Source organism: Oryctolagus cuniculus, chromosome 3 (genome assembly GCF_051225735.1).
Source record: "Oryctolagus cuniculus isolate XC-2025 breed Fujian yellow rabbit chromosome 3, ASM5122573v1, whole genome shotgun sequence".
NCBI lineage: Eukaryota > Metazoa > Chordata > Mammalia > Lagomorpha > Leporidae > Oryctolagus > Oryctolagus cuniculus.
The window spans coordinates 158,997,031-159,024,668 of NC_142869.1; the positions used below are offsets into that span (position 1 = coordinate 158,997,031).

Consider the following 27,638-nt stretch of genomic DNA (forward strand, 5'->3'; position numbering starts at 1 on the left):
TCACACTGAGACAGGAACTTAAATAAATCCAGGTGGGGACCCCTTGTCCCCTACACAAAGTGAGCTTCTTTCTATTGTATTGTAGCTTGCATGATGATTAGTAGGGTCAGAAAAATAAGAGAAATGTATACACAGAAGTTGTTCTTTAGATGACGATCATTTTATCTGTTAGGACAGGTGTTACAATTGCAAGCATGAGGGTTGATTTCCATTCAGAAGAAATTCATCTCAGTTTCCATTAACCAGCTTAGAGCTTCATTCAAAATGTAGTACATTTTATTTATGTGATGCCTTCTGGCTTTTAGTGCCAAAAGAAACATGACTCAAGCCATGTTTTAAGAGCAAGATGTTAAATAATCTTTTCAGATTCAAAAAAAAAAAAATGCCTGCATGGAAGTAGTGGGGGAGGGTTGGGAGTGAAAATGAAGTCTTTGATTCTTACTAAAATATATTTTGTGATGTGTGGAACCTGGGAACAAACTAGCAACTCCATCATTTCATTTCATTAGAAAGAAGAAAGGGATCTAAAGGTTGCTCCTCTATGTCTGAGGAAAAAGCACATGCCTAGGAAACCAGATACTGACTTGATCTTATTAAAAGCGATAGTTGTGCTTTTGATATAGATTGGGCAGGGAGCTAGTTAGTGAACAAAGGAGCTGAGAGACTCATCAGTTTCCTTGCCAGAAGGGTCCCACCCACTTCTGTGCCAATCAAACATAGTTGCAGGCTAGGCATACCTACTTCCCATGATGCACCTGTGCCTCACTCCCCCATCATGCACAACATGCCACTCTAACTGCATTCTGAGTGCCATGAGATGCCATGAAACCTTCCCAAAGACCACCAGATGCACTGAACCCTGCCCAAACTCCACCCTGTTTTTATAGAGTACCATGCCCTACCCAATAAAGAACCAACCCAAACATCAGGTGGGGGTGCAGTAGCAGTGGTGGCAGCATCACCAGCAAGATGCCCCTTCTCGTGGAGGGAGGCTGCCTGCCTTCATTCCTGAATATGTACTCTTTTTAGCTATCTCTAAGTACGTCCTGCTCTCCTACCTGAACTTCATCTATGTCTCATGCTGAGATAAGAATGCTGAGTAAGGGGCCAACATTATGGAGCAGTAGGTACAATCACCACCTGAGATACCAGCATCCCATTTTGGCTCTGATTCATGTCTCAGCTGTCCCATTTACAATCCAGCTCCTTGCTAATGACCTGGGAAAAGCAGTGGAATATGATGGCCCAGGTGTTTGGGCTCCTTCCATCTACATGGGAGATAAAGAAGTTCCAGGCTCTTGGCTTCAGCCTGGCGCAGCCCTGGCCACTTGGCCATCAGGGGAATGAACAAGCAGATGTAAGATTTCTCTTTCTCTGTCTCTCCCTCTAATGCTGACTTTCAAAAATGAATAAGTCTTTTTTTTTTTTTTTTTTTTGACAAGCAGAGTGGACAGTGAGAGAGAGACAGAGAGAAAGGTCTTCCTTTGCCGTTGGTTCACCCCCCAATGGCCGCTGTGGCCAGCACGCTGTGGCCAGTGCACCGTGCTGATCTGAAGCCAGGAGCCAGGTGCTTCTCCTGGTCTCCTATGAAGGTGCAGGGCCCAAGGACTTGGGCCACAGCAGAGAGCTGGCCTGGAAGAGGAGCAACTGGGACAGAATCTGGCACCCAAACTGGGACTAGAACCCGGGGTGCCAGCGCCACAGGCGGAGGGTTAGCCTATTGAGCCGCAGCACCGACCATGAATAAGTCTTAAAAAAAAAAAAAAAGAAAGAAAAGAACTTGGAGTAAATCTAAGCTAAAGACTCCCAAACTGCTGTCTTACAATACTTTTTTTTTTTTATTTTAAGGATTTATTTATTTATTTGAAAGGCAAAGTTAAAGAGAGAGAGAGCGAGAGATCTTCCATCCTCTGGTTCACTCCCCAAATGGCCACAATAGCCACAACTGGTTCAATCCAAAGTCAGGAGCCAGGAACTTCTCCTGAGTCTCCCATGTGGGTGCAGGGGCCCAAATACTTGGGCCATCTTCCATTGCTCTCTCAAGCACATTAGCATGTTGCTGGATTGGAAGTGGAGCAACCAAGACTTGAACTGGCACTGGCAGGCAGCAGCTTTACCCACTATGCCACAGCACCAGCCCTCACAACACTTTAATCACAGTAATTAGTGAGGCTCTGGGAAACAAGAGTGACATTGTTGTGGGCTAGTTTGGGCCAAAATTAATACCGCAGGCTGTTGCCTTGTACTTAGAGATTCTAAGTACAGACACAACCATGGCATGCAGGGTGATAAGGTTTATTTACAAAGTGAGAAGAATACAAAGGCACATGAGGGCTCCATTTAGGGAGAACAGACCAGGAAAGGTGAAAAAGGGGAATTTCATACCCTGCTCTGGTTGTCATTGGTCCACGAGGTGGAGAGAGAGAGAGAGAACTCCCTCCCCTTCACCAAGCTTCTTATGAGCTTTGACAAAGGGAGTGGTTACATAGTGCTGCCCCCAGGTCCCAGGAAAGGGGAGGGGCATCTTGGGGAGAGGTCATCTGATAGGAGTACATGGGGTGGGGGTGGGGGTGGGCTCCAGCTCATGAACTTAATCTGTCTCCCTGACGTTTCCCACATCAACTTCACACAGCTGTCAAGGCTTGCTTGGGTGAAGTTCTGCCTTTGAGGGGAAACCTCTCTGTGAGATCTTTCCATTGCTAAACCTTCATAAATGGAGTTAAAATAAATCTAGTCACCACCCAAATTTGCTTTGTAATAAATCACCCTTTGGAGAGGCCCTAGTTCAGAATTAACTGAAATGAACAAAAACAGACCCCTGACCCAGACAGCCTTAACTTTCCCTTGGCTGCCCTAACTTTGGACAAGTGTCTTCTGGCCTGACAGCTCTTTACTTCCCTTTCCTTATGACCCTTACTTTGGAAAACAAGTAAGTCCTTTCTCTTCTCCTTTGAGAGGTAAATCTTTTTAAAAGCCACCCCCCCTCCCTGCCCCAGTCTTATAAGCCAGAAGTGTCTTTTCCTAGAACCTGGGGAAAATTTTCCTTTGAAATGTAGTCATCAAGGAAGACAAAGCTCCCATCCCTCAGGCTCTGGTGGAAGGGCAAGAGGCTAATTTCCAAGGGTGCCTATTAACAAACACGGTTGGCTTAATCACCCAGAGGAGCATTTGCAGACCCAGGAATAATTCTATGTGCTCCACACGTGGCATTAGCCAACCTCCTCTCCCAGTTCCCCTAGTGTTCCATTAGCTCAGCCCAGTGCCTGAGAACTCTCTCGCCCTCTGTTGCAGAGAAGTTGAAGTCAAACTCAGTTCTGGCTTCTCTTGCCTGCCAAAATAGCGGTTCTTCCTCACCTGTTTCACTTTGGTGGAATTTTTTTTTTACACTATAGAGTACATGTTGCCTTCCCCTAAAATTCAGATATTGAATGAATTAGGATACTAGGAGGTGGAAAGATTAATGTCCTTCTGATATAGGCAGGCAGATAGGATTAAATCGATTAGATCTGTGAGCTGGAGACCACACCCTTTTTTGATCTCACACCCCTGCCTGACCTTACTTGTTCGTGCCCCTGGCAATCAGACTGTGTAACCACGCCCCTTTGGAAGTGAATAAAATGTCTGGGCCTGCCCTTTTTGTCCTACGACTCCAGGCATGTGGCTTTCTAGCCATGGCTCCTGGCCTGCTCTCTGTACCCAACTTAGTTTCTAGACTTCTTTCTCCCCTAAATAAAGCCCTGATTTTTCTGTGTATTTCTCCCACTGAATAAATACTAAAACTGCACCATGTTTCATTTATAAGCAGCTGATATTTAGAATTCTTAAAATATATGGCAAGAACCCTTGAAAATATTAATGTTAAAAGAATTAATAAAATTTTGAGTAAATGTCCCTGATTTCACTTCCAAGTGGAGGAAGTTGGGAAAGAGGAACCATCACTGTGGTGCAGCACGTTAAGCTACCATCTGTGAGGTTTGTTGCTGTTTGTTGGAGACAGAGAGACAGCCCAGAGGCAACTTCCTATCTTTCACAAGCATTATTTCAATTTAACTTCATAACTCTCATCTACTCATGCATTCTTATATTTATCCAATCAACAAATCATTGTGAGTAACTATTAAGTGCCAGACACAACCACATGAGTTACATATTCATCACTTTATGTTTGTATGGGGGAACCTGAACACAAGGGAGATTAAATGACTTGTTTAGCATCACGAAGTAAGAGACTTTTAGATCCATGCCTTGCCTCTGGAAAGCAAGTTACTCTGGCAATGCAACTGACTCAGACACAGTGCCTTTTGCTGCTAGGTTAAGTAGTTGAACTTTAAAGTGTTTTCTTTTTCATGACAAGTAATGCTCCCTTTTAATTGGAAAAATATTGTGACATATCTGTGTTTCATTTCTAGAAAGAGAGGAAGTAGAAGAGCGAGCGTGGATAGGTACTACACACACACACACACACACATACATATGTATCACTTTTTGATGTACAATCATGGATCTAAAATTATGCAGCCACTACCTTGATTTGAGTGTGCCCTGAAAGATCAGATACAACTATTTCTGATATTTAAATACATTCTCTGAAAAGCACACCATGTTCTAAAATACTCATTTTCTTATTTTTGTAACCTTTGGGTGGTAAGGAAAAAGTGACACAGGGAATTTAAATGATATGGACAAGGTCTATACACATGAACTGATCCGAACAAATTTGAATTCAGTCAAAGTATCAGACAATTGTGGTAGTGTTAACATTAGAACCTACATGCATTTATTTTTACTCTGCTTATTATTATTCTTTTAAAGAAGACATGTTTTCTCAGAGTATAGTTGCAATCAACTTTTCTTCCAGGATTTATGTAGTGTCAGCGAGGAAGCATTGCTACCTCCACTGGGCAGGATAAACTAGGTTATGCTATGGTAAAACATTTATCATGAATTCCAGCATGTAATACAATAAAGGTTTATTTCTGGATCATGTTCCATGACAAAGCAGGGCAGAACAGTTCTGCTTTACAGAGACAGCAAGGATCCTGGCTGAGAGAGAAACCGGCACCTCAACATGAGGCTCCAGCATTGACTACAGCAGGGAAAGGAGAGATGAGAGAGTTGCAAGTTGATCTGGCAGTGAGTGATACCTGTCATTTCCACTCACACCTCTCAGACTAGGATGAGTCACATTAGGCCACCTCACTGAGATAACTCCTAGGGACTTCAGTTTTCCATATGCTCAGGAAAACAGAACTGGATATGCTACATTTATCTCAGCATGTTTGTCATATTTATGGCATATAGATGTCATCTAAGAGCAGAGAAGATAAAAAAGTATGTAAACCAATTATCTGGATAAAAAATAATGCAATTGGCTTCTCAATAATGTATGTAATCTTGCTTAAAGCAAGGTGCATATTTATCAGTCTAACAGTCTACATATTGTTAATGCATAATCAATAAACCATTTCTTTATGTCCTGCAGTATAAAAGTCCACCAAGTGTGAAAACAAGGAATATGGGCTTGTCCTGGTGACTCAGCATGAAAGAGTCTTTTGTGGCCATATGCAGATTTATGGTTATTTGCAAATCAATGATTTTAGTGATACTATTTTCAGAATTAATATAAAGTAGGTAACTTCAGATAGTAAGTCTCAGACCAAAAGGTGTTCCTTTCTCCTGATTAGTAAGATCCTTTACAAAATTAGTTTTTTTGAGATATTCTAAATCACTAAATTATTATAATATTATATAAAATTTTTCCTTAGATTTTATTTCTAATGAGAAAAATTTCTACAAACCCAAATAAAGTTTTTAAATGTGTATTGAAATTAGATTCCTTTCTGTGCCCAGAATTAGGTACTCAAAATTCAGTGGCATGTTTAAAAGTAAAAAGTATATTGTTGCCTGGGGGAAAAAAATCCAACTTTTATAATCAGAAGAGGAGAATAAACTATCAAGTGTCACATAATGGTTTAAACAGAAGATTTTATAAAATAGGTTTTTCAAGCTTTCTTTTGTAAAGAGCACAGATAAAACATTTAATCTATCTGTGTCTGAATTAATAGAACAAAAGTAATCATATTGTCACCTATTTCTAGAGCATTGGACTAGGATTAACAAAGTAGTGTGAGTAAATTGCTTTCAGAATCTCAGATGAAGAGGATCGAGTAAGAAAGTAGCTAGCAAAGTACAGGTGACAGGAGGCTTACACACTACAAAGTGTGCATATTACATGTATGCAGTGTCAAAATGTGCCGTAATGGGCTCTACATGGCCCTGTGTGATCTCCACTGTTGACATTTTGGGTTAGACAGTTCCTGATTGTGGGAGGTGTCCTCTGCATTACTGCATGTAAGGTCACATCCCTGGTTCCTACCCACTAGATGCCAACAGGACCTCTTCTTCTAGGTATGACAATCAAAAATGTCTCTGATCATAGCCAATGTTCTCTGGAGAGCAAAAAGTACCCTTGGTCTGGAGCCACTAATTTAAAGACTCAAGAATGTGAAAGAGTTAAACTAATAAGGAGAAAATTCACAGGTGAGGCTAAAACAGTTTTAAAATTAAAAAAAAGTTATTAGTTGAAGTGATAGTTTAAAGGGAGACATCACTTTTTCCACAAATGTTTATAATAAAGAAAAAAGGGACAAGAACAATTCACACAATTTTGAATAAATTGACCGCAAAAGTGTCCTTTGAATAGTTGTTATATCAGTTAAGGAAGGGTAGATTCATATAGGAATAGACAGAACAAGGAAATATGACCATGAACCTGGAAACACCCAAGCATAAGACATCCCTAATGTCTGTAGAACCTGAGACAAGTGTGCCAATGGGGACCCACATGTGATGGTGCAGGAAAAGCAGGCTTCTGCCTCCTGCTCCTGAGATTTAGCCCAACACTGTGTTCTCCCATTCTCCCACATGTGTGTGGACACCGTAGTCATAGTCTATATGTCCAAGTTCTTCCCACACCCTGCACCCTCAGTGTCTATTTGGTCACCCTTAAGTTTAGAAGTAAACCTGTTAGTGTGAGGCTCTGCCCTCAGGGGAAGTAGCTCTTGCAGGTCCCATAAATAGGTTCATAGTTATTTGAGCAGGAACTTCTAAGATACAAGATGTCACGTATAGGTTTAGAATTGGTTGTGGGCTCTGGGTGGCTTGCCCCTTGTCTTGCAGCCTCCTTTCAGGAAGGGAAAGAGCATGGCTGCAAGGAGACCAGGTCATATCCTCTGAAGTTAGTATTCTAAGCTGAAATCTCCTCTTCTGGAATCTATGGGTAGTATTGTACGAACACATGTGGAAATTTTTTATATAACACTCTTTTAAACCAGTGGGAAAAAATTAGAGCAATCATGAAATAGTACCAGGATAATTCGCCATAGAGAAAAAGTAAAATTATATATTTTCCTTATAGAAGCATAAAATGCATTCAGCTATATTTAATAGAAATATATTAAAGGCAAAGTTTTAAAGCTTTGTAAAACAGGAAGACAATTACTGTATTCTCAGGAAAGGCAGCTTGTCAGGCTATATGGAAAAGCCAGATAGATGCAACAGAGACAGTTTTGTAATTGACATTCTATTTAGAAATGTAGAGAAATATTGCTCATTTCAACTTACTATGATATGTTTTAGAGCCTCAATTCAAAGAAGTCTGTGTTTTAATGAACAATGTAGTTGTTGTGGCCACCCTAGTGAGGCAGTACTGCCCCTGCCTCTGAAGATTTGGTTTAGATGTCAGACTGATAATGCCACCCATGCATCAAGAAGGCATGAAAAGTTGTATTACTCACATAATGAAGCTTTGTGTGGAGAGCAAGTCAATTACCCTAGCAGATCTAAAAATCTAAGGTTCTAGTCTAGTCATGAGAAAAATATCAGACAAATTCCAGTAGAATGACATTCTACAAAATACTTGGTCAACACTCCTTAAAAATGTCAAAGTCATCAAATAAAAGGAAAATATAAGAAACTGTCAGGGGCCAGCATTGTGATGTAGCGGGTAAAGCCACCGCCTCCAGTGCTGGCATCCCATATGGGTGCCGAGTCCAGTCCTGACTGCTCCACTTCTGATCCATCTTTCTGCTATGGCCCAGGAAAGCAGTGGAAGATGGCCCAAGTCTTTGGGCCCCTGCACCTGCGTGGAGACCTGGAGGAAACTCCTGGCTCCTGGCTTCAGATTGGCGCAGCTCCAGCTATTGCTGGCAATTGGGGAGTGAACCAGCGGATGGAAGACCTTTCTCTCTTTTTTGCCTCTCCTTCTCTCTCTGTGTAACTCTGACTTTCAAATAAATAAATAAATCTTAAAAAAAAAAGAAGCTGTCAGCCTAGAAGAGCTTAAGGAAATATGACAACTAAATGCACGGGATTCTGGAACAGAACAAAATTAGGCAACCTCAGAGAGCAACGAGGTTGTCCAAGATCAACGGAGCCATGGAGACATGGAGTTCTCCATATGGACTCAAAAAGATGTTTCAGACAATCTGGAGGCCCAGACAGACAGGTGGGTCACAGGGTCAGAGTCACTGTAAAGCCTCCACCAGGGAAATGCCAAGTAGAAATGTGAGGTTTGCACAACTTCAGAGAATCACAAGGACAATGCCTAGTAGAGCTGTAGAGACAGCCCTCTACCCTGTGAGAACTGAGGCATGGGCTGTGAGCATGAGCCCCAGGTGTTGGACAAGGAGTTTTAGGATTCAAGGTTTGCCTGGGTGGTTTAGTTAATCTTTTCTATTTTTCTGTATTCCACTTTTGGAATGGAAACATATACTCAACTGCTGTTGCATCTTGGAAGAATATAACTTCTTTTTGACTGTTTTTTTTTTTTTTTTAATAACTAAGAGAACTGGCTTGAGTCTGAGGTGAGACTTTGGACTTTTAAATTAATGTTGGTCTAAGTTGACTTTGGGACATTGGGCATGGAAGGATTCTATGTTTTATCTAAGAAAGACATAAATCATGCAACTCATGCAAATGCAAATATTTAAACCATAAATCTCATGTTAACAGTTAACGGAATAACAACAAAAGAAAAAGAAAAAAATAAAATAAAAAGAGGGGAAAAAGAAAAAACAAAAAAGAAGGAAAAAAGAAAAACAAAAAAAGGAAAAAAAAGCAGGTTAGTGTATTGATGTTAATGGCTGATAGATTCAGGGAGGAGTTTTGAAACACTGATGGTATCTGGGAAGTGGGTCAAGTGGGGGGTCTTTAGGTCACTGGAGCTTACCCTTGGAAGCTAGTTCTCATGAGAGTGTTGGTTATATAAAGCAGAGCTGGGCCAAGCTGTTCTCTCTGTACTTCTCGGCTCACCATGTTATACTACCTCTCACATGTTGCACCATCCACTGGCCTAATCAGGTGCCAGACTAATGGAACTGCCCAATCTTAGATCATGAGCTCCAAAAGAAGAGCAAAAATAAACCCTTTCCCTTATAATTTAGCTCTTCTCAGAAGTTTTCATTAAAATAACAAAAAGATGACTCATATACCATTATTATATAGTCCAAGATTATTTACAAAAGATGAAAATATCACCTGCTGTGAAGAAGGAGGGTAGGGGCCGGCATAGTGGCATAGAAGGTAAAGTCACTGCCTGCAATGCTGGAATTCTATATGGGCTTCGTGTCCCAGTTGTGTCCTGGTTGCTCCACGTCTGATCCAGCTTCCTGCTAATGTGCCTGGGAAAGCAGTGGAGGATGGCTCAAGTACCTGGGCTGTTGTACCCATGTGAGAGACTGGAAGAAGATCCTGGCTTCAGTCTGACCCAGCCCCAGTCATTGCAGCCATCTGGGGAATGATCTACAGGTGGAAGACTCACTTTCTCTCTGTAACTCTTTCAGATAAATAAATAAATCTTTTTTAAAAAAGAATGAGGCTAAATGGAAATTATTAATGATTTTGGTGGCAGTGGAAATTGATATAACTAGTTTCATGGGCTACTTGGCAATATATAATGTATGCACATAGCACCAGATCTCTATTGCATAGACATGCACAAGAAATATAGATAACAATTCTCATTGCAGTATCACTTGAAATAAAGAAACTTGGAAATGCCCTCACTTTATATAGCAATGGGTACAACAGTTTTGCTTTGTTTAAAATTTATCTATTTATTTGAAAACCAGAGTTACAGAGAGAGAGAGGGAGCGAGAGAGAAAGTAAGACAGAGAGAGAGAGAGAGAGAGAGAGAGAGAATCCATCTTCCATTCACTGTTCATTTCCCAGATGGCCTCAATGGCCAGAGCTGGGCCAGGCCAAAGCCAGGAGCCAAGAGCTAAGAGGTTCTTCCAGGTCTCCAACATGGGTGCAGGGGCCCAAGCCCTTGGGCCGACATCTGCTGCTTTCCCAGGTACATTAGCAGGGAGCTGGAACAGATGCAGAGCAGCTGAGACTTGAATTGGAGCGCATATGGGATGCTGGCTTTGCAGATGGCAACTTAACCCACTGTGCCATGATGCTGGCCCAGACAGAGTGCTACAATTTTGAACATGTCCCCCAAAAAGCATGTGTTGGAACTTAATCCTCAAATAACATGTTGGGGAATGAGGATTAATGAGAAGTAATTCGGACATGACAGCTTTCATGAATGGATTAATGATGTTATTATGGAAGAGGGTTACTGAAGAAAGGACTAGTTCAGCTTTTTTTTTTTTAATATTTATTCATTTATTTTGAAGGACAGAGTTACAGAGAGAGAAGGTGAAAGAGAGAGGAAGAGAGACAGAGATCTTCCATATGCTGGTTCACTACCTGGATGGTTAGGGCTGGGACAGGCTGAAGTCAGGAGCCAGGAGCTTCTTCTAGGTCTCCCATGTGGATGCAGTGATCCAAACACTTGGGTCATCTTCTGCTGCTTTTCCTAGGCCATTAGCAGGGAGTTAGATAGGAAATGGAGTAACAGGGACAGGAACTGGCAGCCACATGGGATGCCACTCTCACAGGCAGCAGCTTCACCTGCTATGCCATAGCACCAGTTCCCTAGCCCTCTCTTTGCACTTCTCAGATTCCACCATGGTATCCTGCAGTAAGAAGGCCCTCACCTTATACTAGTGCGTTGATCTTGCTTCCAAAACTGTGGGCCAACAGATTTCTGTTTATTATAAATTATCCAGTATCAGGTGTTCTGTTATAGCAACACAAAATAGTCTAATATAAAGGGAAAAATACAAGTGATTTATGACATGGTCCTAGAAACAATCTTCCACACTTAGTGTAAAGGAATAAAACACATGCATTGTTATGAGGTATCTTGAATTTATTTTAAGAGAAATATACAAGTTGAACAAATATGTGTGTATGAACATGAACAAATTAAAATTTTAAATCATTTTTACTTAGACAAAAAAATAGATCTCTAAAATTTTAGTTGGAAATTTTTTATTAATCTTGTTTAGATTTAATGCAAAAGAAAAAAGTAAGTCTTAATAATTCAATAAGTTCAGTACTTTTCCTTTCACTGATTAAAATCAGCAAAATTTTTCTACTTTTACACCTGCAAAAGAATGCAGTATTTTGGGAAAAAATGGAAATAATAACATAACTTGCAGTTTAGTGTTTAAAAATGTCTACTTAATACTATGTCTATATACCTGTCTGTGAAAATTATTTCCTCAGGAAAATTATTTGTCATACAATATTTTACCTGAAGACAATGACTCTGTGCTGTTTTCATCCTCTGCGCTCTCTCTGCAGTTTTTAGAGCAGAAAATCACTTCAAAATTGCTGAATCAAAGAATGAATAATGCAGTTAAGTCACCATAATACAAAATGCTAACAGTTGGATGCTGTGTCTGGTGATCATAATGTTACATTCTTGGTCATGTCAGCATTATTTCTACGTTCTGAATTATTTAGCATTTCTGCCAATCTCATCAGTTTAAAAATATATTCATTTTATTTTAAATATAACACATATTGTTATATTTAATTAATGCCCATGCCACCTGTAATTGTTTATTTTCTACATATTAGATGCAGGTAATGTATAGTTATAATTAAATATACTATATGTGTAATTAAATATGCATCAGTGGTTCTCAGCTAGGGTTGTTTTTGCTCCCCACGGTACATTTGGCAATGCTTGGAGATATTTTTGGTTGTCACAAGTAGAGGAAGGTATCTGTCATCTGGCAGGTGGAGGCCTGGGATACTGCTGAACTTCCAATGATGCACACAACAGATTCCTTGCAAAAAAGACTCGTCTGAACTAAAATGTTGATAGTGCGTCACTTGGGAAATATTGAGCTATGTTAAAGGGAGAGAGAAAATGCAGCATTCAAAGATAAACTAGTAAGCTAGTTCATAACGTGAGTAAATGGGTAACAGAAATCAGAATTTCCTGAACTAAGAGATTTGAATGCAGGTTAAGTATTGCATGATTTGTTTGCTTGATTTGCATCTTTCCTGCATTAATGGTTAGTGGAAGTACCTCTGTCCTCTTCACTACACTCTAAGTGACTAGAAATGGAGCAGATCCTGACTGAAGATTAAACACTTACCTCTAGGGTGATTAGAAAGTAGGAGTTCTTGCCCAGGAGAAAGTAGATTACAGGCAAGTCTAAAGAATTTGAACCAAAACCTGAGATCTTGGCTCTGTGACAATACATTATGGAGCTCAAAATGAAAGTGCAAGTGCACAATCCCTGACATTTGGAGGTAATTGTCTTTTGGAGATCACAGTTTGCAGGGAAATAGAAAGCCAGATCCTGTCTCTAGACTTCATACATTCTTGTCCATCATCTATTTATACATTACCAAAAACCGTTGAATAAGTATGCAAAGGCAGTGAAGACAGCTTTTGTAAATAGCACCAAATGAATGTAGAAGCGAAAAAACAAAAGTAATTCCAAGGATAATTTGTAACCTTCTGCATTCAATGGCAAGAGCTTAAGTGCATTAGAGGACAAGTAACATATTACATTAGGCTGATTTTGCATATTTTTCCATAGCCTATGCACATAATAACTGAAATTATGCCAATCTACTGTGTTGTGGTGATCTTAACATAATCCTAAGCAGGAGAAAAAGAAAAAAAATGTTTAACACTTCTTTATTACTAACCCTGCTAACACTCAATTTGAACGAAGTGAATTTTTCAGCTTAAACAAATTGGTGAGATGAATATTATATATATTTAATGCTAAACTATCTACATTAAAATACATAAGTGAATTAATATAAACCCCCTAGAATAATGTGTGCTACATAGTAAGGAATAAGAGTGAGCTACTGTATTTTGTTAAGGTGAGGTCCCAAAACAACTTTGACTCTGAGTATCTTGTGACTAACCAAATGAAGAAAGCATTAAGTACAATGTTCTCAGTTTAGAAGTCTCCATGTTGATGAATCCCAACATCTGGGAAAAATATCTAGGGAAAACTCCTCTGATTATAAGAGGAATATATTCTTCTGAGATAACATTCACAGTATTATACGGTTGTAGTTCTGGGTTTCCAACAAATGTTCTTCAAGCAACTCCTTATCAGAGTCAGAAAAAGAACAAATAATTTAAGTAGGAACAAAAATCTGAGTAATAAAAATCACTGACACATGCCATCCCACAGCAAGAACAGATGGGATGACAGTTATTAGGCTTGTGGAAACAAGTGCAGAGAGGCAGGTACTGAGCACAGCAAATCAATTGAACTCTGGAATCCCACAGAAAGAGTAGCTGGGTGGAAAAGTATTTATTCTGCTAATGATAACAGCAGTAACATAAAATCTGCATGGAACCTATAAAAATAAAACTGTAGCATCTCATTAAAGGATATAAAATGAGATCTGAACAAATGTAGTACAAAAGAAAAATGCATATTGAATATATAATCATGAATGAGTTAAATGCTATGAGCACTGGCAAGTAGCATATACAATAAATGTAAGATATACAGCATCATACACAAATCATATTGTATTACAATTTATTAGAAATTTATTCTAATGAGTATTATTTTTATTTTTATTGCAGATACCCAGTGGGAGAAGAAATTGTGTACTATTATGGGCAGCTATTTAATTCCTGTAGAAAATATTTAGATTAACAGGACTTTTGTAGTTATTTGAACCAAGTGAAGCACATGAGAATAAACTTATTTTTTCTGTCGTTACTCTTGGTCTAGACAAGTGTTTCCAGTATTTTCTTTAATAATTTTATTTTTAATTGACACAAAGTAATTGATAGTATTTTGGAAGTGTAGTGTACACTTCAGCACATGTATACAACATGTGATAATCAGAACACAGTAATTGGCATATACATCACCTTAAATATTGATCATATCTTTGTGTTAAAAATTGCACCTGCTAGCTATTTTTGAAATACATGTTTAAAAAGTGGTGTCAGCCAAAGTTATCTTATGATGCTATAGAACGGTAGAAGCTATTCTTCCTGTCCAATTGCACCCCTGCAACTGTCCATCATCCACTTTCTATTCCCTCATTGCTCACCATTCTTACTCTGTTTCAGTGAGATCAATTTTCTGGCTTTCACATATCAGCGAGATGTTTTCTAATCTACAGGTGTTTTGAACCATCTTCTTGCTGTTCATTTTATTGCATTATGGTCAGAAGACATTATTTAAACTTGGTTTTTTAAAATACTGACTTACAAAGAGACAGAGAGAAAGAGAGACAGAGAGATATTCCTTCCGTTGGTTTACTCCCAAAATGGGCACACCAGCCACGGCTGGGCAAGATTGAAGCCAGGAGCCAGGAGCTTCCTCCAGTCTCCCAAGTGGATGCAGGAGCCCATGAATTTAGGCCATCTTCTGCAGCTTTCCCAGGTGCATTATCAAAGAGCTGGATTGGAATGGGGAAGCCAGGACTTAAAAATATGCCCATATGTGATGCTGGCTCTGCAAACAGCAGCTTAAAAGTGCCGGTCAGTCCATAACTTGATTTTTAATAATTTGTTGAGATTTAGTTGGTGAATAATCTTATCCATGATCAATCAATTTGTGAAAAAATGAAGATGGAACATAGTTACCTACATGGCAGCTAGTTTGGATAACAGACATACTAAAAGCTTTATTCAAAAATTTTAAACTAAAGTGAATGCCATTCAAAACAAAATTCAAAATCCAGATTGGTTTGTAGCATGAAAGAAGCAGAATAAATGAGTAAAGTCTACTTAGTAATCTAAATCTTAGTAAGATAGAGGGATTTATAGAAGAACAGATATGCGATAAAGCAAGTGAAGTAGAATGTTAATGGTAGAGTCTGGGTGGTAGAGATATGAAGGTTCACTAAAATTCTTTCATTGTTGCTGTGTGTTTGAGAGTTTTCAACAGAAAATGGGGGCAGAGGAATTGTAGATGTTTACAGAATCAATTTGTATCAAATGAAAAGAAAGCTAGTTCATGTCTAAGATAAATTGTTTCAGAGAATAGAAAAGGTGGAAAAGATAATCAATTCGCATAATGATACTCATATAACCTTGACAGTGAAATGGGAAAGAAAAGAAAAAATATAAGCTATTTTTAGATATGAACATTGTTACAAAATAGAAGAAAATTGCTCCATGCCTTTGGGAGAGAGAAGTATTTTTTAAGTAAGCTGCACAGAGTGGATACACAAAGAACAGCAACAACTAAAACACAAAAAGCGAAATGTTAAAGGATAAGGCATATTCATGTTACTATATTAAAGAATTTTGTTCCAAGAAAATCTTCTATGAAAAAATAAAAGGGTAATTTTACCAATTATGAGAAATGACTACAAGACAATAAATAAGTAGAAATTAAAGAAATGTATTTACAGATAATTCAAAGAAGATGAAATTCTTAAGGCCAATAAATATATAGAAAATGCTCAATCTCCTGACTAATCAGGGAAATGTTAAAACAATAGTAAGATAAATTTCTACAAGAATGCCAAGAATTAAAACATCTAACAATAAATGTTGGCAAGGATGTGAGCAAAGGGAATCTTTTATTCATTGCTGTCAGGACTACCACTGGATACAAATACTACTAACAGCACAGGACAGTACTGAGCAAAAGGAGCTGTCTGTATTTTGAAACTGAGCACTTTGAATTCCTTTGATCATCCCTAGAAAAGTGCCATACAAGTGCAAAAACTGTCATGCACAAGAATGTCATTAGGAAAGAAATAGAAAGTTAAGTATCCATTAAGGGATAAAGGGAGTAAATAAAAAATGGTCTTAAAATAAAATCTAGGTTGGCCAGCGCCGCGGCTCACTAGGCTAATCCTTCGCCTTGCGGATTCTGTCCCGGTTGCCCCTCTTCCAGGCCAGCTCTCTGCTGTGACCTGGGAAGGCAGTGGAGGATGGCCCAAGTGCTTGGGCCCTGCACCCCATGGGAGTCCAGGAGAAGCACCTGGCTCCTGCCATCGGATCAGCATGGTGCGCCGGCCGCAGCGCCCCGGCCGCGGCGGCCATTGGAGGGTGAACCTGTTAGGGTCTAAAAAAAAGCCCACCGCCCAAGGAACGACTCCAAGAGACTTTTTCTCTCATGCAACCAGCAAAGGGTTAAATTTATTGATCCAACATGTTGGGGCCCTCTGACAAGGACAGAGGAGCAGTGAGGAACTACAGCATAGGGTTTATAAAGGCAAAAACCGCAAAATCGGGAGGGGGGAGAGAATACACGGTTGCTAAGCGGTTGCTAAAATCTTACAATCAGCAATTATGATTTTAAGACATAGACAAATCACATCTTCATTATTAGCCCAGGTAACCCAGGTGCAACCTTTCTACTTTTAAGCTTGAGCAATCATGCTAGGGGGTTTTTGTGCGTTGCCAAGGGTGGTGTAGTGCACTGCTATTGTCCGACTATTTGAGATCATAGTTTCAGACCAGAGTCTCACGGGGGGGGGGGGGGGGGTTGCTTTCCCAGAATGCAGTCTCAAGTGCTCCAAAATGGAGTCCCTACTGTCAAGGTGCTACTTTACTCTGTCTTATTTTCACAGCTGCACCAGGAAGGTTTAAACCTGTAAGCTTAAGCTTAACTTTTGACACCCATACATATACAATTTTAACTCTTCATTCCCCACTCCTTGTTGTGAGGATCTCTAATCTTAGAGATTATTCGTTTTTGTCTCTTTTAATGTGACATATTGTTGTCTTACAACCATGAGTTTAATATTTTTAACTTGTTTCCACACGAAGGTGATGAGTCTATTTAACACACAAGGTCCTATGGTTACAATTAGGAGTAGAACAATTAAGGGTCCTGTTAGGGCTGACAGTAGAGTAGTAAGCCATGGGGACCGGCCGAACTATGACTCAAACCATCCCTGTTGAGTTTCCCTCTCCCGTTGCCGTTTTTTTCAGTCGTTTTTTGAGTTTGGCCATGGAGTTTCTAACCACCCCAGCTTAGTTGACATAAAAACAACATTTTTTTTTTTTTTTTTTAGGGCCGCGCATAACCCACCCCCATGAAAATGAGATTCAACCCCCGCCTGTTCTGTAATACTGAAATGCAGATACTGGGCTGCATCTGGGAGATTGTGGAAGATTTGTCAGGCAGAAGGGGCGGGGATCTCCACCTGGCAGGTTATCAGGTAGAAGGGGGCAGGGCAGGATGCAAAGGCCGGGCTGTCCATGAAACATTGTCAGGATGACTGAGATGCAGATGCATATGGTGGACACATTAGGCCTTTATGTCACACACACATAAGCTCATAACTAACTTTCTGCCTAATATTTTTTTCCTCAAGAGGTAATACCCAAAATTCTTCTTTGGGATTATGGATGGAGTTCCGTCTTCTGTAACTTCTTCGAAGCTGGCAGGTGGGCGTCGAGGGGGATTTGGGTATTTCCTCTTGCTACCTGTCTTATGGTGTGCAACAGTGGCCTTGGAGAGACTGTACTGCTTGGTCCAGAGGGCTGCTCAGGTAGTCCAGTGGAATGGGCTGGAAGCCTTGTCTGACGACCATTTGGAGTTAACAGCTTTTAGTCTGTTAGAGACAAAACAAATAAGGGCATTAAAAACACACGGTGTAAGGAGAAGCATCTATAGTTTCAGTACAGGAGTGGAGGGGACCACTTCCCCCTGGACTATTGGATAGACTTTTAAGGCCTGGCAGGGTGTGTGTGGCCCAGACCTATCCATGGGGTGCTGTTAAGAAAATTGTAAGAGATGCAAATCTCCTTTAAGGGAGGCACCCTGTTGACTCGCATTACATGGCTGGACTAGGAGAGTTAAATAGGAGGCTGATAGAAATAGGCAACTTACGTTTTACTGACCCTAAGCCATCCCCAGTAGCAGTGGCTGGAATTGGAAGCTGGGCAGAGGCTGGGCAGAGCCAAAGGCTTTTTAGCTCGGGGCCACAGGGTCTGTAGTTCTGAACCAGGAGTCCTTCGACACCCAGGGCAGTTCCGTGTCCAGTGGCTGTGCTCTTGGCAGGGCCGACAGAAGGCATTTGCTGTTACGACAGCTGCTTGCCCAACGCCCTGGCTCCTTATATCAGCAACAGGTGCACAGGTTTGGGGTGCACTGGCCTTGCTGGGTCTCCTTGACGGCAGATCACCGTGTAAAGCAGCCATTGATTGGCCTGTTGCCCATCCATACATTGCTCCTGCTGCTAGCTTGCTCCGCATTTTCCTGGTCTCTAATAAAGTAGACCAAGGAGTCAGCCTCTATGATGTCAGTCAAGGGGGTGCTCAACCCAATCCTGATTTTTGGAGATTTTTTTTAAATATCAGGGTGAGCTAGAAAAACTATGGTCATGGGCAAATTCTGACACTTAGTATTTTCCTGCGAGTTAAGACCGTGCCCATGAGGAGAACTATGACCCTTTAGGTAAGATCACTGTGGTGACCTGCTTGCATACTTTGAGGTCATCAGTGTAACTTTTTACACCGAAAAATTGATCTAGTTGTCATATTATTTTATACTTTAACCTTTTTTGTTGTTGTTGTTGTTGTTTGGGGCCCTATACTGTGGCCAGGCATTATTACAGAAAAGGTCAGTCATCCCTTACATAAGGTCTGGGGATCAAACCGTACATCACAGTGGAGAGTCCTGCAGAACAGTAGTAACTTCCCTTCTGGAAGAGAAAAGAGGAGAAGTGAGGCAGCGAGTTGGGTCTCTAGCCTGACTTTTTGGGCTTTTAGATTTAACTGGCAGTTTAACCAGTGTTTACTGTGTAGCCTGACTTAGAGGAGAAATTGTGGCAGAGGTCTCTGCCATTCTTTGGCTTCTGGGTATTTACCGTGTAGCCTGTGGACACTAGAGCTTTCTTGTGTTTCTGGAACCCAGTTTTCTAGCATCTGCCACATAACCATAACTTAACAGAGACAGTAGAGTACACAATGGATTAACATGAATTTTATGTCTCTTGTTGTCGAATAAACCAGATATAAAAAAAAAACCTTGTATATAAGAGTTTACATAATTTAGGATTATTTAACAGAGTCAAAAAAAGAGCTTACAGGACCTAACTCTAGAAATGGCAGAGTAACAGAATAAGCAAACACTGTTAAAATAGACGTTACAGTTTTTGCAGAAACAGATTCCAAGATTTATGATTTAGACCATTTTTAGATATTTACTAACATTAGTACACCTTTTTTTTTTTAAAGTCCAAAACACTTAAGAAATTTTATTGAAAACAAAATACAGAAACACCAAATTCTCAAAGTAAAACTGACAGCATCTTCCAGAACTTTGCTAGTACTGCACCATTCTTGTCACTATCAAAAAATAAGACCAAGTTCTAGATCCAAAGTAACAAATGAACCTGCTGGTAAACATTCTTTTCATGGTCCTAGTTCCTACTCTAGTTATTTTTCTAAATTATACATTTGTACCTTTTCAAGAAAAAGTAGGTTTAAAAAAACTGATTAATATGTGAGAATTGGACTTACTTTCTTCATATTAAGACCCACTCCACACACACCCTACTCAAACTCAGAGAAAATATACATTGGTACTTTAAAGCTCACCTGCTTTAGGTAATTTTTTTTCTCTTCACACATTAGCATAGTTAAGCCATAGTTACTAACATTAGTACACCTTTTTTTTTTTTTTTTAAACCCCATTGTTATAACAGAAGATCAGACTTTAACTTTAGGTTAGTGTAATTTTGGCATTAGCACTCAACTCTGTAAACAATATTTTAAAATCATAAACATTTTAAAACTTTTTATGACTTGTTTATACCTTTTGAAACTTTATACCCGTAGTTACTTTTACATAGCCTTGAATTGTCATGTATGGACAACCTATGAGAATACACATTAACAAACTCAAACAGTTTTTTTTTTATCGAATTTGAGATGTTAAAAGTATATATAATATATTTTCCCAAGTTTTACTTAGCACTGATGCCTAGATGACTTAAGACACTGAGTTATTAATGAATACCACATCATTATCTGAAATAAAAGTTAAAATTACATTTTTATGTTTTTAAGTAACATGAGGATAACACCTCCTGGACAGCAAACACTAGTGCATGTTTACAACTTTGAAAAGATCTTCCTCATTAAGAGAAACAAGTTTAAAGCATATCAAAGACATGTAAAACTGAGCAAGCAAGCCACTGAGCAAACCGAAGGGTGTTTGCATTACCTCAATTTTTTGAACCAATCTGTATTGGCTTACTTTAGTTAACAACATAAAGGCTTGTATACACAGAATTTACTCTTATTTTTATAAGACCACTTTAGCTGGAAAGCAAAAACATAAATACAGCATAGGTCTGACACCATTTATAACATTTTAATATATTTTATATAATTTGAATTGACCCAAGCAGCTGTTACTTTAACAAATTTAGAGTCTCATTCTTTGAGAGTTCCAGGGATCCGGCTGGAAGCCCAAAGTTGGAAGACTCGGTTTAGAATTTAAGCTGTCAGAGAGTCAAACCATTTAGCCAAAATTAGTACATTTCTGATCAGTTGGGTAATCACTCAGACATTAAAAACAGATAAACAATGTAAACAACTTTGCATTGTAGTTTCCCAATTAAGACTCTAATGGCAATAGAAAAACGCGAAACCTTCGAAACCTTCGAGACAGGTGAATGCTCTCAGATGAATAACCCATTGTTGAGGTTTTATTAGCTGCAAAGAGAAAAACCCATCAGGTTGGTAAGGGTTAATGGCTTAAGGTTCTGGCTCCCTTAGGTAAGGCCAGCAGTAGTACTGAATTGGAAATTCCTCCAGGAGAGGAGAGAAAAAGCAGCCCTGGGGTGGGGGCTCTGCCTAGAGATATTTGGCTATGCCTGCCTGGGTGCGGCAGGCCACATGAACTAGAATACAGTGCAGAGAAAGGCTGTGGTCCCCCATTTACAGGGAAGACTGCACACACCGTGGCCTGGCAGGACTAACCGTGGGGTTGGGTAAGTGTGCCGTTTCACTAAGAGTGTTGGGAACCTCCTATAATTTAACCAAAGCCAGATCAATTAGGACTACTGCAGACACTCAGTCAATTACAACAGATAGTTAACTTTAGCTTTTTTCCAGATTTAGTCCTCAGGCAATCAAAGCTTAGCAACAGTAATACTTCACAAAAAACTTTAAGACGCACCAGAGCTACCATAAGCTGCAAAGACGGAAAACTTTCTACCAGGTTGGAAAGGGTTAACAGCTAACAGGTAACAGCTTTTCCCGGGGTGGAGAGACCTGTGGAATTTCCCTCTCCCTTTCTCCTGGCCAGTGGTACAGGAATGGAGATGAGGAGAGCAAAAGAGTGGAGGAGGGAGCCCCTGGGAGAAGGAGGAAGGCAGAAAGCAATAAAGCTCCTCAGTCTGGGGGCTGAGTGGGGTTTGAAATCTCCTATCGCTCAAGGTTACCCACTACCTAGTTGTCTGAGTTTACCTGAAGGGCCAATATTAGCCTCGACCGAAGCTAAGCCCTGCTCGCGTAGCAGTAGGCAGCGTGACCAGGCGTCCCTCTGAGAGAGAGACCTGATCCTCGGGTCGCAGTCCGGCCGCCGGGAAGCCAAAGCGAGCTCAGGGGGTCTCCAGGCTCTCAGCCAACTGCCCTTCCTAATTTCCCTCCCGTTCCTTACAATCCCTCTGGAGTTTCGGCCGTAGCTAAGCCGTGGCCGGGGGGACTCCGCGTTCTCGGAGAGCTGTGGGGTGCCGGACACTCAACGGTCACTTCCACAGATCCGGTCCCGCTTGAGGGAAGGAATACTGACCTTCGATGTCTTCTTAAAATCCCCGTCTGGGTGCCCATGACGGCCGGGCTGGAGAACGGCCTCTTTCACTCAGCGAATGAGTGGTAAATGGAATGAGCCCTCCGGGGGCCAATCCACTCTGAGAGCAGGTCATTTAGAGACACAGAAAGACTGCCACTTTACCTTTTTGACTGACAAAGAAAGGTTATGTGCCTAGTGGCTTACCTCTGACCAATGATTCAAAGTTAGAGACAAAGTTGTAGACACAGTCTGGCCCATGTTAGCAGACAACACAATGTACACAAACAAACAGCATAGAGAAGCAGCATACAACGACCACACAAATGTCTACCAAACGGGAGCCATCACGGCGTCCCAAAAATGCTTAACAAATACAAAAGACTAACGAGCTCGATCAAATACCAAAGTTTCGGCAGTACAAACAAAATGTGAGTCTCTGCAGTCTATTTCCCTACTGCAGGCAACCCACCAAACAGGAAAACTGGGCGTCCCCAGTTCTCCCTTTCTCCCGGGGCGTCCCCCGGGATGTGGTCTGTGGCTCTGGAGCACGTCTGCCCGCCACAGTCGGGTGGAGCTCTCGCTCGAGCCCGACAACCACGCTGCCGATTACAAACAAATAACAAACCTCACCAAACAACAAATCAAAGTGTACACGTTCAATCAAAACAATAGGCGCCTTACTCACCCCGAGAGATATCCGTTGGAGGCGTCCACAGGCAGCAGTCAGGTCTCGGTGGGACCTCCAAATGTTAGGGTCTAAAAAAAAGCCCACCGCCCAAGGAACGACTCCAAGAGACTTTTTCTCTCATGCAACCAGCAAAGGGTTAAATTTATTGATCCAACATGTTGGGGCCCTCTGACAAGGACAGAGGAGCAGTGAGGAACTACAGCATAGGGTTTATAAAGGCAAAAACCGCAAAATCGGGAGGGGGGAGAGAATACACGGTTGCTAAGCGGTTGCTAAAATCTTACAATCAGCAATTATGATTTTAAGACATAGACAAATCACATCTTCATTATTAGCCCAGGTAACCCAGGTGCAACCTTTCTACTTTTAAGCTTGAGCAATCATGCTAGGGGGTTTTTGTGCGTTGCCAAGGGTGGTGTAGTGCACTGCTATTGTCCGACTATTTGAGATCATAGTTTCAGACCAGAGTCTCACGGGGGGGGGGGGGGGTTGCTTTCCCAGAATGCAGTCTCAAGTGCTCCAAAATGGAGTCCCTACTGTCAAGGTGCTACTTTACTCTGTCTTATTTTCACAGCTGCACCAGGAAGGTTTAAACCTGTAAGCTTAAGCTTAACTTTTGACACCCATACATATACAATTTTAACTCTTCAAACCAACGGCAAAGGAAGACCTTTCTCTCTGTCTCTCTCTCTCACTGTCCACTCTGCCTGTCAAAAAATAAAAAAATAAAATAAGATCTAGGAGTGGCATCTAGTTTGTGACTAAGATGTTCATGTCCCACATGATAGTGCCTACGTATGATTCCCAGCTCCAGCACCAGCTCCAGCTCCTGATTCCAACTCCCTGCCAGCGCAGGCCCTTCCAGGCAGTACTGACGGCTCAGCTGATTAGTTCCTGCCGCCTATGTGGGAGTGCTGAGTTGAGATTATTGCTCCTGGCTCTGGCCCTGGCCCTGGCCCTGGCCCTGGCCCTGGCCCAGCACTGGCCATTTTGGGAATCTGTGAAGTGAACCAGAGGATGGAAACTCTTCTTTCTCTGTGTCTGTCTCTCTATGACTCTCTGTTTCTCTGCCTCTCTGTTAAATACAAAATAAGTTAAAAATTTTAAATATAGCACCTAACACTATCAAGAAATTAAAATAAAATGTAAGACCCATCAACATTAATATAGTTACTAAGAAAAATTAATTATAAAAATATACCCGAGAATAATAAGTTATTCAAAATTTTCAAAACATCCTAAACTCAATACTACAATTTGTTGAAACAAGTATATAAAAATGAGGAAAAATTACAAAACCATGGATGGACTGAAATATATACCATATTCAGACTAGTGATTTTTCCTGGGAAAAGAGGTGACAGTAATCAGTTAGGGGCTTAAAGTGTTACTTTTTTCTTTGAGAACAAGATATGAAAAATGTTAAAAATCATTACTATTTTGAAATCATCTTCCTGATGAGCCCATGGAATGGTGGTTACATTGATATTGTTATTTTCTATATTTTTCTATGTATTTGAGTTATTTAATAATTTAAAAATTGTAAAACATAAGAACCTTATGTTTATGGAATATATGCTGAAGATTGTGAAAGGCAGATACGTAGAAGCATACTTCAAAAAGTTTGTGGAAAATGGAATTAAAAGATAAAAAAATGGGGAAGTGTTGTGGTGCAACAGGTTAACTTGTGCTTGTGACTAGCATCTCATATTAGAGCATCAGTTCGGGTGCCCCCACCCCTCAGCTGCTCTGCTTTCTATTCAGCTTCCTGCTAATGTGCCTGGAAGGGCAATACAAGTACTTGGTCCCCTGCCACCCAAGTGGAAGACCTGAATGGAGTTCCTGGCTCCTGGCTTTGGCCTGGCCTAGACCTTGCTGTTGTGGCCATTTGAAGAATCATCCAGCAGATGGAAGACTTTTCTGTTTTTCTCTCTGTGTGTCTGTCATTCTGTTGCTCTGCCTTTTAAATAAATTAATACATACGTAAATAAATAATCTTTTTTTTTTATATTCCATGGGGTGCAGGGCCCAAGCACTTGGGCCATCCTCCACTTCACTTCCCTGGCCACAGCAGAGAGCTGGCCTGGAAGAGGGGCAACCGGGACAGAATCCAGTACCCCGACTGGGACTAGAACCAGGTGTGCCAGAGCCGCAAGGTGGGGGATTAGTCTAGTGAGCTGCGGCGCTGGCCAATAAATAATCATTTTAAAGAAAGATTGAAAAATGAAACCCATGTATGGTTTTTTCATAGTACTCATTTTCAATGAACTTTTTGAGCTATCCTCATGTTTATTGTTAAGTAAGTCAGACACTAGGCACTAAACTACAATGCAGCATCTCTTGTATACTCTGCCTTTGTTCCCCAGCTCTCACTCCACTCCCACTCATTCCCATCCCAGGTCATTACAAGACTTGCTTTTCTTTAGTGATGTTTGTCATTATTCTACAGAGTTTTGTTACAAGAAGTTATAAGAAACAGTGTGGTATCCTAATTATTATGTCAATGTACTCATAATTAAGGATGGAGTCTTCCATATCACAAGGATAAGAACTTTCCTAGGGGACAGGCATCTGACCCAGGGTTAAGTCATTGTTGATAAATCTGCACTTCACTTCAGAATAACTGGCTTCAATTCCTGGCTCCAGTTATTTATTCCAGCTTCCTGCTAATGCAGGCCCTAAGAGGCATCCATGATAGCTCAAGTGCTTGGATTCCTACCACCCACATGGGAGACCTGGACTGAGATCCTGGCTCCTAGCTTTGGCTTCAGTAGAGACCTGGCTGCTGCAGTCATTTGTGAGAGTAGACCCCCAAATAGAGCCCAAATAGAGTGAGCTCTATCTGTCTGTATGTCTGTCTCCCTGCCATTCAAACAGCTAAATATTTTTTTAAATGTCCAATATATTGTATTACATTTATCTTTAGCTAGTTATCCATTTATTTCTGCTATATACGTGTATTTCCTCTATACTCTTGCTTCCTCTATTTTTAAAATCTTGCTTAATTGTAACATCTACAACTCAACTGAAACTTGTCTTGGAAAGAAGTCCAAGTTAAAAGTTTAAAAATATATACATTTAAGAAATTATTATTCTTTTGCCAAGAGAAAAGGGTAATAATCTCCCATTTCATAGGTTGTCTTTACATTCTATTGATTATTTCCTTTGCTGTGCAGGATTGTTTTTAAGTTTGTTGCAGTCCTGCTTGTTACTTTGCTTTTGTAACCTGCATTTTGGTGTCATAACCAAAAAATCACCGCCAAGACAAAGTCCCTGTGTTTTCTTCCAGGAATTTTTAATAGTTTTACATTTCGTATTTGAGTCATCATTAATCCATTTTGAGTGTGTGTGTGTGTGTGCTTCAGAGAGAGTCCAATTTCCATCTTTTGCAAGTGGATATTCAGTTTTCTCAATAGAATTTATTTCCCATTGTATATTCTTGGCACTCTCTCCCAGATTATTTGACCACATATGTGTGGGTTTATTTTTGCACCTTCTATTTTGTCCTGTTGGTTTACGTGTCCGATTTTAGGTTAGCACCATACTGTTTTTAGTCCTGTAGCCTCAAAGTCAATTTTGAAATCAGGAAGTGTGATGTCTTCAGTTTTTGTCTTCCTTCTTAAGATTTTTTAGGCAATCACCGTGTTTAGGATTAATTTTTTATTTCCATGAAAAATGCCATTGGGATTTATTAGCAATTACATTGGATGTGTAGATCACTTTGGATAGTATGACTATTTTAATATTAATTTTTCCAAATCCACGTACATGGATATATTTCTTTAAAAAAAAGATGTATTTATTTGAAAGGCAGAATGACAAGGAGAGGAGGATGAAGAGGAAGGAGAGGAGGATGAAGAAGAAGAAGAGGAGGAGAAAGAGAAGGCAGAGAAAACAGAGACAGAGAGATTTTCCATTTGCTGATTCACTTTCCAAATGGCTGCAACAGCCAGGTCTGAGCCAGGCCAAAGTCAGGAGCCAGAAACTCCATCCTGGTCTCCCATGTGGGTGGCAGGGGCTCAAGCATTTGGGCTGTCTTCTCAGGGCACATTGTCATGGAACTGAATCAGAAGTAGAATAGCAGGAACTCCTACCAGCACTCTGATATGGGATGCAAGTATTGCAAGTAGTGATTTAACCTGTGGTGTCAAAATGCTGGCCCTGCATATGGATATATTTCCATTTACTTGTCTTAAGTTTCTTTCATCTTTGTCTTACATTTCTTAGTGCACTCATATTTTCCTCCTGGGTTAAATTTATTCCTTATTATTTTATTCTTGACACTCATAATTAGGATCATTCTCTTAATTTTTGCCCAGATAGTTCACTGTTAGTGTGTGGAGGCGTTCCTGGATTTTGTATCATGCAACCTTATGAATTTGTTTAATGTTCTAAAAATTATTTTTGTAGAGTCTTTAGGGTTTTCTATGCATTAACTTTTGTTGTCTGCAAGCTGGGACTTATTCCTTACACCTTGAATACCTTTCATTTCTTTTCTTGCCTACTTTTTCTGATTAGAATTTCTTTTATTATGTTAAATAAAAGTGGCAAAGTGTGCATTCTTTACTTGTTCTTGATCTTAGAGGAAAAGTTTTTGGTTTTTTTCTTTAACTATGATGTTCAATGTGGACTTTTATAACCTTTGTTGTATTGAGATAGATTCCTTTTATATATAATTTGTTGACTTAAAAATTTATTTATTTGAAAGGCAGAGAGATAGAGACAGAAAAACACAGAGACGGACAGAGATCTTCCATGTGCAATTTCAGTCTCCTGATGCCTACTATAGTCACAGTTGGCCAAACTGAACTTATTTGAAACTTAATCCAGGTCTG

General features: G+C 40.2%; 1 long non-coding RNA gene across 2 annotated transcripts; it reads right to left on the reverse strand.

Moving 5' to 3' along the window:
- Positions 1-17,469: 17,469 nt before the first annotated feature.
- LOC149127570 (uncharacterized) lies at positions 17,470-23,447 on the reverse strand. 2 transcript variants are annotated; one of them, XR_016231755.1, is made up of 2 exons: positions 22,801-23,447; positions 17,470-19,014 (listed from the first exon to the last, which is right to left on the reverse strand). It is a non-coding gene; the product is annotated as an uncharacterized LOC149127570 (long non-coding RNA). The 2 variants fall into 2 exon arrangements; XR_016231754.1 differs by lacking the exon at positions 22,801-23,447 and adding an exon at positions 22,116-22,794.
- Between the last annotated feature and the right edge of the window lie 4,191 nt (positions 23,448-27,638).